At 44.3% G+C, this 14,415-nt stretch overlaps 1 protein-coding gene across 4 annotated transcripts in view; it reads left to right on the top strand.

Moving 5' to 3' along the window:
- Positions 1-14,415, top strand: part of SUPT5H (SPT5 homolog, DSIF elongation factor subunit) — a 57,390-nt gene that overhangs the window by 734 nt on the left and 42,241 nt on the right. For 3 of the 4 annotated variants that reach the window (XM_033954815.1, XM_033954812.1, XM_033954813.1), the window contains exon 2: positions 12,337-12,422. The exons of the other annotated variant lie outside the window; for it this stretch is intronic. The gene's annotated coding sequence lies outside the window, so the exon portion shown is untranslated. The remainder of the gene's footprint in view (positions 1-12,336; positions 12,423-14,415) is intronic. 4 annotated transcript variants of the gene reach the window in all.

Genomic DNA, 14,415 nt, shown 5'->3' on the forward strand with positions numbered 1-14,415 from the left:
TTTATATATTGAGTGGAAAAAGTATCAACTTGGATTTGTTTTAAATCTGTTATGAAGGACTGTTTACTCATTCAAGTAGTACCTTTTCTGGTGTCCTGTTGATTTAGTTAACTCCACCATATCCCGGCTCGGCCGTCTCTTCTTAACCTGTTTACACTTTATTCATAGGGGAGCTGTTAATACCCGCTTATCAGTTTGATTATTCTTGTCTGTTTTGCTCCATTTTTGTGAGATAGGCTGTTCCAGACTTACACACATTACTCAAAGTTGCATCATAAATCAATACAAAGACAGTGTAATAATATATCTTATTCTATATTCTTCTCCACATAATTCCCCACATTCTTAGTCCCTTTTCAACATATCCACAGTAACTCCAGTATATCTTCTGGCTGATGACTTCTAATATTGAGTTGAAATGTAATGTGGACAAATGAAAATTACACACATTACTCAAAGTTGCATCATAAATCAATACAAAGACAGTGTAATAATATATCTTATTCTATATTCTTCTCCACATAATTCCCCACAATCTTAGTCCCTTTTCAACATATCCACAGTAACTCCAGTATATCTTCTGGCTGATGACTTCTAATATTGAGTTGAAATGTAATGTGGACAAATGAAAAATGTATCTGTCATTTAGATGCCCAAGTCACATGGAATCTTCTTCCAATGCCTCATAACCTGCTTGATTTAAATTTGTGGATGAGACAAAATTATTCCATAACATCAATACATATCTTTTCAGATCGTATCCAAATATGTTAAACAGAACCATTATAAACCTTTTCCATTAAAAAAACTACCAATTTAATTCCACTCTGTTTTCTATCTTTTAACCAGTTACCAATTCACAGTACCTCTTTTATGTAGCATGTAGACCAGATCTCGGCAAGATGACAAATTACTGTAGAAATATGAAAGGAAGAAAAAAAAGTCATACCGCTTGTACATGGCTTGGGACTAGCATTAGGACTAATGATAGTGGTGTCAATAAAATAGACGAAGGCTATTCAGATGTTTCACCTGGAGGTCCAGAAATGTCTGTGAACAGTATGCACATCATTTCTTGTATTTTTATATAAATACTGTACTAAAGTATATAACTTTAACAGTTAATACAGTAAGTAGACTCTTAGTTAACTGGCATCCATGGGGATTGATAGATGACGGATAAATGTAGTTTCTGGTTGCTTAAGAGTCACTATTAAAAATAGACCTAACTAATAAATACTATACCACATACTATGCCATACCATAAACTGTTCCAGACAAACTGCCGGACATGTGGTAGGTAAAGCATGGGCATACTCAGGTGTGGCGTGCCAAGTTTATACTTAAATTTCCACCAGAAATTGATTTTTATTTTTATTTAAAGTGTCATAATATTTCTTTGATTTTTTTTTTTTTTTTTTGCTGGTTGCTTGAGAGTTCTGGTTGCTTGTGTACAAACATATGGGCTCATTTTCAAAGCATATAGATACTAAAAGGCTTTGAAAATGAGCCCCATAATCTTTTCTTTTCACAAAATTCCAATATTAGTAAAAGGAGTCCAATACCTCAGTGAGATCAATGAAACCTGTTCTTAAGCTTCAGCATGTCTTTATAATTTGGAGAATAAGGAGTCTGTGCAATTCTTAACGCCCAGTGTAAATGCTCCAGCCCCTTCTCCTATCTTCCTTCCTCTCTCCCTTTCCAGCTCCAGCCCCTTCTCTCTCCTATTCCCCTTTTTCAACCCAAAATTCCAGCTTAGCTCCTTCTCTCCCTTTTCAGCTCTATTCCAACTCCAGCACCCTTCTCTCACCTAACCCCCCAAGTTCCAACTCCTCCTCCCACCTCCCTTCCTTCCTTTTCAGTACCTTCTACCATCTGCAGTCAGCACTGAAAGCAATCTGAAGACATGTGGGGGACCAGCTTTCTCTGTGTGCCGCCAATAGCTAGGCCAGTCACACCTCCTCTGAGGTAAACTTCCTGCATCGGAGAGCTAGCAGTGGTGGCACACAGAGAAAGCTGTTCCCATACATCTTTGCATCACTTTTAATGCTGAAGCCAACCTGGGAAGAAACCTCTCAATGGGAGAGTAGGGAAGGTAGCAATTGGGGCTTGGGGTGCCAGCACCTCCATAGTCCACTTATGAAGGCTTAGGTGTCCTGAACCAAGATTGCCATCTGCCATTTGCGTAGCCCTGATGTAGACCCTTGATCACATCTATGAGTATATCTGTACACCTCGATAAACATATTCAGGGACTCTCCCGAATAAGAGACTACTGTAGCTATAGTTATATAAACCTCTTTAAGACAAAAATGTTGGGTTTTTTTTAAATGCAACACATCCTATATTGGAATCATGAGAGTTCATAGAGAGACAATCTGGAAAATGCACCTTCCTAGTTTGCTAGTTTATATTAGTTCGTATGAGCTCCTCATGGAAAACTTTTGTACAATGCAAGTATTAAGATTAGTGTTAGCAATAAACCCAGTTAATATTCAGTATTCCGTGGCTTATGAGTGAGATTCATTTCCTGTCATGGTATGTGTAAAACCAATTCAGTTTGAAGACTGGAATCATGGAAGAAATATCTAATACTTTGTAAGATTAAAAATATCAATAAATATAAGGTACCAAGAGAGAGAGAGAGAGACATAGAAACAATAAAAAAATATATCTATAATAAAAATTTGACCCTGGCCTTTGGATATGGTATTGTCCAGTGTGTATAACTGGCTAGAACAGGGGTCTGCAACCTTTAAGACATAAAGAGCCACTTGGACCCGTTTTCGAAAAGAAAAAAAAAACTTGGAGCCGCAAAACCATTATAAAACAAATCTAACGCTGCATATATTGTTTCTTATCTTAATGCTATATACAGGATCACTAAATTGAAAATAAAATCATTTTTCCTACCTTTGCTATTTGGTGATTTCATGAGTCTCTGGTTGCACTTTCTTCTTCTGACTGTACATCCAATCTTTCTTCCTTTCTTTCAGCCTCCTGTATGTTTCCTCTCCTCCAGACCTCATTCTCTCCCCCAACTTTTTCTTTCTGTCTCCCTGTTCCCCCTTCTTTCTGTCTCCGTGCCGTCCCCCAAGCCACTCGGTTTGCTGCCACCGCAATCGGGGAACAGCCCCCAAGCCACCGCCGTCCCAAGCTTTCCCTGCAGAAGTGTTGCGCTGACCAGCATTCCGCTCCCTGACGTCAATTCTGACGTAGGAGAGGAAGTTCCGGGCCAACAAAGCATTTCTCCTCATTCCATCCAGCCTGAGCCCCATCTCTCCTTGATCCAGCATTTCCCTTCTGTGTCTGTCAGAATTACCATTCCACCTATTTTCCAGCATCACCCTTCTTTGTGTCCATCTCACCTATATCCCTATCTCACCACTTTTTCAGAATCTTCATTTGTCTCTGTCCTTATCTTTACGCCATGTTCACCATTTGCCCTTTCAATGTCTTTATCTCCCCCCACACACTTTTTCAGCATTACTTCTATGTCTCTATTTCACCTCCTCTTCATGTCCCCTCTGTATCTCTATCCTTATTCAGTAGGTCCTGCTTACCCTTTCTCTTCTTTGTGTCACTATCTCCATTTTCAGCTTTCCCCCCTTTTCCTTTGTTAATGCACCCTGTAGCCAGAATCTTTCTACCCTCCCTCCACTCCGGCCCAGCCCAGTATGAAATATTTCCTTTTGTTTCCCTCCCCTCTCTCTTTCTCTCTCTCTTCTCCTCCCTCACCCACGAGTCCTGCATCTGGCCCTCTCCCTTCTACCTGCACCTGGCAACACCCCCCTGCTCCGCGGCTCTCTTCAGCAACTCGTCAGCAGCAGTGATCAAGACAAGCTGCCGACATCGAGGCCTTCCCTCTACGAGTCCCGCCTTTGTGGAAAAAGGAAGTTGAAACAAGCGGGACTCACAGAGGGTAGGCCCCGACGTCAGAAGCTTGTGTCGATCGCTGCTGCTGAGTTGCCGAAGAGAGCCGCGGAGCAGGGGATGTGGCCGGAAGCAGGTAGAAGGGAGAGGGAGATAGGAAGGCTGTAGATCTCCGGAGCATGACACCGACCCCGGCCAGGATGATTTCTTTTTCAGGCACCTTACAAGTCCAGCGTCGCGGGAGAAATAGCCATGCTGAGCAGTGAGCTCAGCACTACACAGATGAAAGCCTTGCTTGCTGATTGGTCCGGCGGCACGGCGGGGCGGGGCCGCCGGACCAATCAGCAAGCAAGGCTTTCATCTGTGTATGTGCTGAGCTCACTGCTCAGCATGGCTATTTCCCGCCGCGACGCTGGACTTAAGCTGCATGCCTGCGTGACACACTACCGGAGCCGCAGCAAAGGTGGAAAAGAGCCGCATGCGGCTCTGGAGCCGCAGGTTGCCGACCCCCGGGCTAGAAGAATACACCTGTTTGGAGGTAGTGTCACTCAATACTCATCCTATGCAGACACTTTGCTTTAGTGATATTTTGGGCTCCTTTTACTAAGGGGTCCTTTTATCAAGGCGCAGTAAGTAAGGGTTTAACACGCGGAATATCGCACATTAAACCACCTGCCGTGCTAGTCGCTAACGCCTCCATTGACAAGGCGTTAATTTTTTGGCTTGCCGCAGGGGTTAGCGCGTGATGAAATGTCCGCGCTAACCTCCGTAGCACACCTTGATAAAAGGAGCCCTAAGCTGCGTTAGGGCATTAACACATGGAGTAGCGCGCGCTAGACGCTAACGCCAGCATTGAGCTGGCGTTAGTTCTAGCCACGTAGCGCGCGCTAATCTGCATGCGCTAAAAACGCTAGCGCACCTTAGTAAAAGGAGCCCTTTATGTTTTGCTTTTTATTAAACTATCTCTTAGTGCTTTGCTGTAATACGGTATTTCATTTGAAATCATAATTTGTGCATATTAATCACATTCATATGTTATTTGTCACTAGTACATTATTTATGGATTTTATATAAGGATTATTACATTCATTTCTAAATCTATTTTTACATAAGGGATTATTGTATATTACATTTTATTTATTCAATTTTCTATACCGTTCTCCCAGGGAAGCTCAGAATGGTTTACATAGATTTATTCAGGTACTCATGCATTTTTCCCTCTTTGTCCCGACTGGCTCACAATCTGTCTAATATACTTGGGGCAATGGGGGGACCAAGTGACTTGCCCAGGGTCGCAAGGAGCAGTGTGGGTTTGAACCCCCGACCTCAGGGTGCTGTGGTAACTCTAAACCCTCTGCCACACTCTTAGACATAGTATAGTAGAAGGTAGCATGTCAAACATTGACAATGATGGCAAAACATAGTTAATAAAGCATGGTAAAAACATATGATAGAACATGATATGGTGAGACATAGCATGGCAAGCATGGTACGGCAAACATAGCATTACAAAGTGTGGCTAACATAGTATGACACAATTTTGCAAAAATAGTAATGCAGGAACATAAGAAGTTGCCTCCGCTGAGTCAGACCAGAGGTCCATCTCGCCCAGCGGTCCGCTCCCGCAGCGGCCCATCATGCCTATTGCCTGAGCAGTGGTCCCTGACTATTTCTTTAACCTACCTCTACTCCTATCCCTATAACCTACCTCTACTTCTATCTGTACCCCTCAATCCCTTTGTCCTATAGGAACCTATCCAAACCTTCTTTGAAGCTCTGTAACGTGCTCCTGCCTATCACAGCCTCCGGAAGCGCGTTCCATGTATCCACCACCCTATGGGTGAAAAAGAACTTCCTAGCGTTTGTCCTAAACCTGTCCCCTTTAAATTTCTCCGAGTGCCCCCTTGTACTTGTGGTTCCCCATAATTTGAAAAATCTGTCCCTATCTACTTTTTCTATGCCCTTCAGGATCTTGAAGGTTTCTATCATGTCTCCTCTAAGTCTCCGCTTCTCCAGGGAGAACAGCCCTAGCTTTTTCAGTCTGTCAGTATATGAGAGGTTCTCCATACCTTTTATCAGCTTAGTTGCTCTTCTCTGGACTCCCTTAAGCACTGCCATGTCCTTCCTCAGGTACGGCAACCAGTACTGGACACAGTACTCCAGATGCGGGCGCACCATTGTACGATACAGTGGCAGGATGACTTCCTTTGTCCTGGCCGTGATACCCTTCTTAATGATACCCAACATTTTGTTTGCTTTCCTTGAGGCTGTGGCGCACTGTGCCGAAGCCTTCAGTGTTGTGTCTACCATCACTCCCAGGTCTCTTTCAAGGTTACTTACCCCTAGCAGTGATCCCCCCATTTTGTAAGTGAACATCGGGTTTTTTTCCCCTACATGCATGACCTTGCATTTCTCTATGTTGAAGCTCATTTGCCACTTTTTGGCCCACTCTTCCAGTGTCGTCAGATCCTTTTGTAGATCTTCGCAGTCTTCCGTGGTTTTAACCCTGCTGTATAGTTTGGTGTCATCCGCAAATTTAATGACCTCACATTTTGTTCCCGCCTCCAGGTCGTTAATAAATATATTGAACAGGAGCGGTCCCAGCACCGACCCCTGCGGAACTCCACTTGTGACCCATTGCCAGTCTGAGTAATGGCCCTTTACTCCAACCCTCTGTCTCCTGTCTGCCAGCCAGTTTTTGATCCATTGGTGGACCTCCCCTTGCACCCCGTGGTTCCATAGCTTCTTAAGCAGTCTTTCGTGTGGTACCTTGTCAAAGGCTTTTTGGAAGTCAAGGTAGATAATGTCTATGGATTCCCCTTTATCCACCTGGCTGTTTACCCCCTCAAAGAAGTGCAATAAGTTTGTGAGGCATGACCTACCCTTGCAGAAGCCATGCTGACTCGACTCTAGCTGCCCATTGTTTTCGATGTGTTCACAGATGCTATCCTTAACCAGCGCTTCCATCATCTTTCCCGGGACCTAGGTCAAGCTCACCGGCCCGTAGTTTCCCGGGTCACCCCTTGAACCCTTCTTGAAGATGGACGTGACATTTGCTATTTTCCAGTCTTCCAGGATCTCTCCAGTTTTTAAGGATAGGTTGCATATTTGTCGAAGTGGCTCTGCTATTTCGTTCCTTAGTTCCTTGAGTACCCTTGGGTGAATGGCCTCCTGTCCTAGCGATTTGTCGCTCTTTAGCCTGTCTATCTGCCTGAGGACATCCTCTTGGCTTACCTCTAGTTGGACCAGCTTATCATCATGATCTCCATTTACGATCTTTTCGGGTTCCGGAATGTTGGTTGTGTCCTCCCTCGTGAAGACTGATGTGAAGAACTCATTCAACTTGTCAGCTATCTCGTTTTCCTCTTTTACCACTCCCTTTCTGTCTCCTTCATCCAAGGGTCCCACTTCTTCCCTTGCTGGTTGCTTCCCCTTAATGTACTTGAAGAATGATTTGAAGTTTGTTGCTTCCCCCGCCAGTCTCTCTTCATACTCTCTTTTTGCTTTCCTAACCACTCGGTGACACTCTCTTTGGTGTTCTTTGTGCTCCTTTTGGTTGTCCTTTGTTTGGTCCTTTTTCCATTTTTTGAATGATGCTTTCTTGTCACTTATCGCCTTTTTCACTGCATTTGTTATCCACACTGGGTTTTTTGTTCTATTTTTTTTTGCACCCTTTCGTGAACTTGGGGACACACAGGTTCTGTGCTTCGTGCACTGTGCCCTTGAGTAGGGTCCAGGCTTTTTCTACGGACTCCATCTTCCTTGTGTTGCCGTTGAGTTTCTTTCCCACCATTTTCCTCATGGCATCATAATTCCCTTTTTTGAAGTTGAGTGCTGTCGTTGTGGTTCTTTTCACCTTTGATGATCCAATTTCTAGCATGCATGCATGATGCAACATAGCATGGCAGACAGTATGGCAAAACATAGTATGGTAATTATGGCGTATAGTAGTAAGACAAAGATAGCGAATAGTATGGTTAGTCATAGGACGAAGCACATGGGTTTGTGACTTGAGACAGTGGAGGGCTGGGGCACTTTGTTAGAAGTTTCAGGGAATTTTGATTAGTGTACTCTCATAGAGGGTCAGAGGAAGAGGTGAGTTTTTATTTCTTTCCTGAAGTTCAATAGATTTTCTAATGATCTTACGTGGATAGGTAGTGTGATTAAGATCTTTTTCGGGTGTTCTCAAGGTGGAGGGTGCATCCTGAGAGTGTGTATAATCACTTCTTGTGAGCAAAGCGGTTGATTTGGGGTGTAGGGCAGAAGTTTGAAGGCCATCTAGACCGCTGCCATGTTGTGGAAGAGTTTGAAGACCATTATTAGGCTTTTGAATATACAGTACATTGTTTGTCGATTGGCAGCCAGTGGGCAGTGCTCAATGCTGGGGCGATCAGGTCTTGTATGTGGAGATTCTTCAGGAGTTGGATGGCAGCATTTTGTACTCATAGTCGATGGAGGTTTTTTGTTGTGAGCTTTTTAGGAGCGCATTGCAGTAGTCCATCTTGAGAGGATGAAGGCGTAGAGTAATTGAGAGAAGTCCAGTTCTGAGAAGTATTGTCTGATTTTCCGTAGTTGCCAGAGGTAGTAGAAACGAGGTGGATACTACTTGGGAGATATGGTCAGAGAGTGAAAGTTCGCTGTCAAGGATCACCCCTAGGCTGTGTACTTTCTTTGGCCGTCAGGCTGATTCCCAAGAGATTGACAGGTGGGCGAGTTCAGCTTCACCTCTCCGTATCCAGAGGAGCTCGATTTCTTTTGCCACATTTAGTCACGCAAGAACTGACGCAGTCATTCTGAAAGCGGGGCGGGCCCAGGCAGCAGCGCAGACTGCACGCTCCTGCTGGCCCATACACCGCTGGATTACCAGGCTTAAGGGGCGGGGGGAGGGGTTAAAAGGAAGGGTGGGCGGTGTTTTAAAAAAGGTACCGGGGGTGTCATCTTCGCTCCATAAGATGCACCCCCTTTTAAAAAGTGCATCTTATGGACTGAAAAATACGGTAACTGGCATTTCTATCCCTCTCACAGTGTTATTTGGTTTTATAGCCTGTCCTCCCAGAAGAGCTCAGAACAGAATACAGAGTTACATATGTGGTACATCATTGGTGTGCTGTTACAGTTGCAGGTGCATAATATATGGTGCAAAAGGAATTGAGGTCTCCATACAAGGAGTAAGTGATGTAGGGAAGAAGGTGTAAGGGTAAGGTATAAGAAGACACTAGTTGATAAATGCTAGATTTGTTTTATATCTATACAGGTTACAGTTAATACCAGACTTTCTAGATGGTGATCCTGGATACAATTGAATGGAAATTTACAAACAAGGAAGTTTGAGAATATAAGTGGGGGAGGATATCTGGTTAGAGGCATAAGTTTGGCTAAGTTGTTTTTGTTTAGATATTTGGTTTGGGGATACATTTTGTATTTGACCCATTGCATCAGATTACTGCTGGCTCCAGAATTTACAGGTTCTGTGTAGCTTCTTGGTTGTGAGGTGTTGGTCAGAGGAGTTAAGTAAACAGTTTGATGTAAAAATAAATGCAATAAAAAACAAAGATTACTCTTTGAAAAAAGAAATACAGGATACTTTATTTATTTATTTATTTGGATTTCTATCCCGTCCTCCCAGTAGCTCAGAACGGTCTACAAATGAACATACACAGTGGAGAGTAAATAGACATATAAGTAATACAACAGGTTTAGTGATTGGATTTATAGATTTTGGAGAGAATTAAATACAGGGAGAGTATAGCAGAAAGAGAGAGGGGGGAAATACAGTAGTTTAGTTTAAGGAAAGTTATATGCGTTTAGGTACAATTTGTTGGTGGAGAGAGTAAGAGAGGGTTATATTGGAGTTTTGGGGAGGAGATAGGAGGGTGGGGGGGGGCGTAAGGGGGGGAGAAGACAGAGGAGATCTTTAGTTGAAGAGGAGGGTCTTTACCGATTTCCTGAAAGTTAATAATGAGTTCTGTTGTCTAAGTTGGGGGGGGAGTTGGTTCCAAAGGTGTGGAATGAAGTGGCTGTAGGATCGTTTGTGGGCAGTTTCTGTGAGCAGGGATCTTCCGGGGGGGGTGCGTAGGCGTATCTCTGACTTTGAGCGGAGGGTGCGAGTGGGGTTGTAGATGGGAAGCTTGGATTTTATGTAGGAGGGGGTGGTGGAATAAATTCTCTTGTGGGCAATTGCCAGGGCTTTGAAAGTACAGCGTTGGCTAATTGGGAGCCAGTGTTCAGCATGGAGTGCCGGGGAGATGGAATCGTGGTAGTTGAGGTTGTGTAGGAGGCGGATGGCTGTATTTTGGACCCGTTGGAGGCGTTTGATATTATTTTTGGTTAGTCCATTAAATAGGGAGTTACAATAATCCATTCTGGAGAGGACATATGCGTATAGGAGTTGGGCGAGGTCTGGTGTGGAGATGTAGGGTTTGATCCTTTTCAGTTGGCGAAGGTAGTAGAAGGAGGTGGAGACTACTTGGGATATGTGGGCAGATAGGGATAGGTGTCCGTCTAGGGTTACTCCCAGGCTGCGAACTTGATCTGCTGCCGTTAGTAGAGTGGAATCCCATGTTAGTGTAGGTCGTAGGTATTTGGTGTTTTTGTTTCTGATCCATAGGAGTTCGGTTTTGGAGGCGTTAAGTTGAAGCTTGTTGTTTGACATCCAAGTTTTCATGTCAGTGAGGCAGAGTTCAAGGTTAGCAATTTGGGATGGCCGGTTTTCGCCTAAGGGGAGGAGCAGTTGGATGTCATCTGCATAAGAGTGGATTTTGATTTTATATTTTTGCGCTATATCGTTGACGGGTTTGATGTAGAGGTTGAATAGGAGGGGGAATAGAAGGGCGCCTTGAGGAACACCATATTTGATAGGCTTAGGGTTAGATTTATGTGTCCCTAGTAGGACAGTTTGGGTCCTTTGGAAACCCTCCCCCCAAAAAAACAAACAAACAAACAAAAACAACATCTTAATTACATAATATAGTCCACATAATGAGAGGGAACCTAAATAAAATCCAAGTGAAGTTGCAATTAAACATGAAAAATTCAAATAAAGAAATATAGAGATCAAACTGTTAATCTAATTCCAAATGACCAGAATTCTAACCATCATTATTAGGGGTCCTTAAGACAGTTTTGCCTTCCAAAAAGAATTGTAATTGATCTGGTTCATAAGAACATAAGAATTGCCGCTGCTGAGTCAGACCAGTGGTCCATCATGCCCAGCAGTCCGCTCACGCGGCGGCCCTCTGGTCAAAGACCAGCGCCCTAACTGAGACTAACCCTACCAACGTACGTCCTTGTTCAGCAGGAACTTGTCTAACTTTGTCTTGAATCCCTGGAGGGTGTTTTCTCCTATGACAGACTCCGGAAGAGCATTCCAGTTTTCCACCACTCTGGGTGAAGAAGAACTTCCTTACGTTTGTACGGAATCTATCCCCTTTCAACTTTAGAGAGTACCCTCTCGTTCTCCCTACCTTGGAGAGGGTGAACAACCTGTCCTTATCTACAAAGTCTATCCCCTTCAGTACCTTGAATGTTTCGATCATGTCCCCTCTCAATCTCCTCTGTTCGAGGGAGAAGAGGCCCAGATTCTCTAATCTTTCGCTGTACGGCAGCTCCTCCAACTCCTTAACCATCTTAGTTGCTCTTCTCTTAGTTGTTCCTTTCAAGTAGTACTGTGTCCTTCTTCATGTACGGCAACCAGTGCTGGACGCAGTACTCCAGGTGAGGGCGCACCATGGCCCGGTACAACGGCATGATAACCTTCTCCGATCTGTTCGTGATCCCCTTCTTTATCATTCCTAGCATTCTGTTTGCCCTTTTCGCCGCTGCCGCACATTGCACAGACGGCTTCATCGACATGTCAATCAGAACATATATCTGTTATTTTGAGGAAGAATATAACATTTGCATGGAAAGTGCAGTTGAAAGATAGTTCCAAAATTCAAAACAGATTGATGTAAAGCCAAAAATTTCTTACGTGTGGATTGCGCCCATTTAGAAACATCAGGAAATACTGCAATTTTGAGTGCAAAGAAAACATTTTCAGATCTATAAAATAATCGTAGAATTGCCTCTTTGTCTTGTACAAACACAAATGTTACTAATACCTGTAATCTCCTTTTGAGATGATTCTAGAATCCCAGTGAGATCCAACACACCAGGTTCTTCAGCCACAACTTCTTCACTTTTAACTAAATTAACAGACTACAATTTCTGTACTGGTGGCATGTTGGTTTTTGAATATTTCAAAACAGAAGTAAAAAACAATTGAAATAAATCCCTAGGAGATTGTAATCTGGAAACAGGAAAGTTAAGAAATCTCAAATTTAAAGTTGTGTTTTCCAGATTTTCTGTCTTTCTTATTAACAAATTGTTGTCCTCTAAATATTGATTAGATAGAACTTTCACATCAGAGACCGTTTTTTCAATAGAATCCATTCTAACAGAATGTTGTTGAACTTTTTCTTCCAGGTTTCTAATCTGCATAGAAGAGTTCAGTAGTGAATCCAGTGATTGGATCGATTACAGGGTTTGGTTACAGAGTTTGGGTCTAAAATGTGAGTATGAGTTTCTGCTAGCTTTTTCTTGTAACAGCGAGCAGCCAGATAGAACTATAAGGCGACTTTCTCCTTGTGATCTACCGTATTTTTTGCGCCATAAGACGCACCTGACTATAAGACGCATCCTAGATTTAGAGGAGGAAAATAAGAAAAAAACCCATTCTGAACCAAATTCTCCCTGCCAGGCTCTGCACCCTGTCCCCCCTCCCTGCCAGGCTCCCCCTCCTCTGGTGGCCTAGTGGTAGGCCAGGCACAGAGCAGGCAGGCTTAGTGGTCTAGTGACAGGCAGGCAGGTAGGCCTAGTGACAGGCAGGCAGGCAGACCCCATACACCCACGTGCCCCCAGTACCTTAAATCATCCCCCCATGTACCACCAGTACCTTTTTTAATCATCCCCCGTACCTTTAATAATATCCCCTTGGTACCTTTTTAATTCCTCCCTCCTTAGACAGTTGTCTCATCTTTCCCAACCAGTGGTGCACAGGCCAGAAGCACAGCGATCGGGAGCAAGCCCTCCGCGCTCCGGCCTGGGCCCGCACCGATCTCCGAATGGCTGCAGGCAGTTCTCGTGAGTCCCACGAGAGCTGACTGTAGCCATTTGGATATTGGCCCAGGCAGGAGCACGGAGGGCTTGCTCCTGATCTCTGTGCTTCTGACCTGTGCGCTGCTGGCTGGGAAATACGCTGGACCACCAGGTACGACGGCAATGGGCGAGTGGGTTTTAAAGATGCAGCGGTGGCTGAGTTTAAAAAAAAAAAATATGCGGCGTGGCGGGGAGTAAAAAATATGCGGTTGCGGCAGGGGGTTTAAAAGATGCGGCAATGGACTCAACAAATTTGTATCTTCGTATAATAAGACGCACTTACATTTCCACCCCCTGTTTGGGGGTGGAAAAAGTGCGTCTTATAGAGCAAAAAATACGGTAAGTGGCTGATTAGGTGTATAAGCTGGGAGCTTGTTTTGCACGTATCCCGGGATCATGCTATGGAAGGATTTGTAGGCTAAGGTTAGGGCTTTGAAAATGCAACGTTTGTTTATGGCTAGCCAGTGGACTGAGGCCAGCATGTTGGTAATGTGGTCTCTAACACTGAGGATTTTAGAAGGTGGACCGCTGCATTTTGTATGCATTGCAGGCACAGCAATGTTACTTACCGTAACAGTTGTTATCCAGGGACAGCAGGCAGCTATTCTCACTAGTGGGTGATGTCATCAGACAGAGCCCCGGTACGGACGTCTCACAAGCACGTGTTGCTTGTAGAAACTTAAAGTTTCTAGATGCCCGCACCGCGCATGCGCCGGTGCCTTCCTGCCCGGAGATCCGGGCGTGTCTCCTCAGTTCAGGTAGCTAGCCTGAGAAGCCAACCCAGGGGAGGTGGGTGGGACGTGAGAATAGCTGCCTGCTGTCCCTGGATAACAACTGTTACGGTAAGTAACATTGCTTTATCCCAGGACAAGCAGGCAGGTATTCTCACTAGTGGGTGACCTCCAAGCTAACCTCAGTGGGATGGAGGGGGAGTTGGCGACTTAAGAGAATAAATTTTTCAATACTGTTTGGCCAAACTGTCCATCCCGTCTGGAGAGAGTATCCAGACAATAATGTGAGGTGAATGTGTGAACCGAGGACCAGGTGGCAGCCTTACAAATTTCCTCGATTGGTGTTGATCTGAGGAATGCTACTGAGGCTGCCATTGCTCTGACCTTATGGGCTGTGACCTTACAAGGAAGTGATAATCCAGCCTGGGCATAGCAGAAAGAGATACAAGCCGCCATCCAATTAGAGATGGTGCGCTTTGATACGGGTCTTCCCAACTTGTTAGGATCGAAGGAGACAAAAAGTTGAGGAGTGGTTCTGTGTGGCTTGGTGCGATCCAGGTAGAAAGCCAAGGCACGTTTACAGTCTAGAGTGTGAAGGGCCGATTCTCCGTGGTGAGAATGGGGCTTAGGGAAGAATACTGGAAGTACAATGGATTGGTTGAGATGAAATTCGGAG

Source organism: Geotrypetes seraphini, chromosome 8 (assembly GCF_902459505.1).
Source record: "Geotrypetes seraphini chromosome 8, aGeoSer1.1, whole genome shotgun sequence".
Classification (NCBI taxonomy): Eukaryota; Metazoa; Chordata; class Amphibia; order Gymnophiona; family Dermophiidae; genus Geotrypetes; species Geotrypetes seraphini.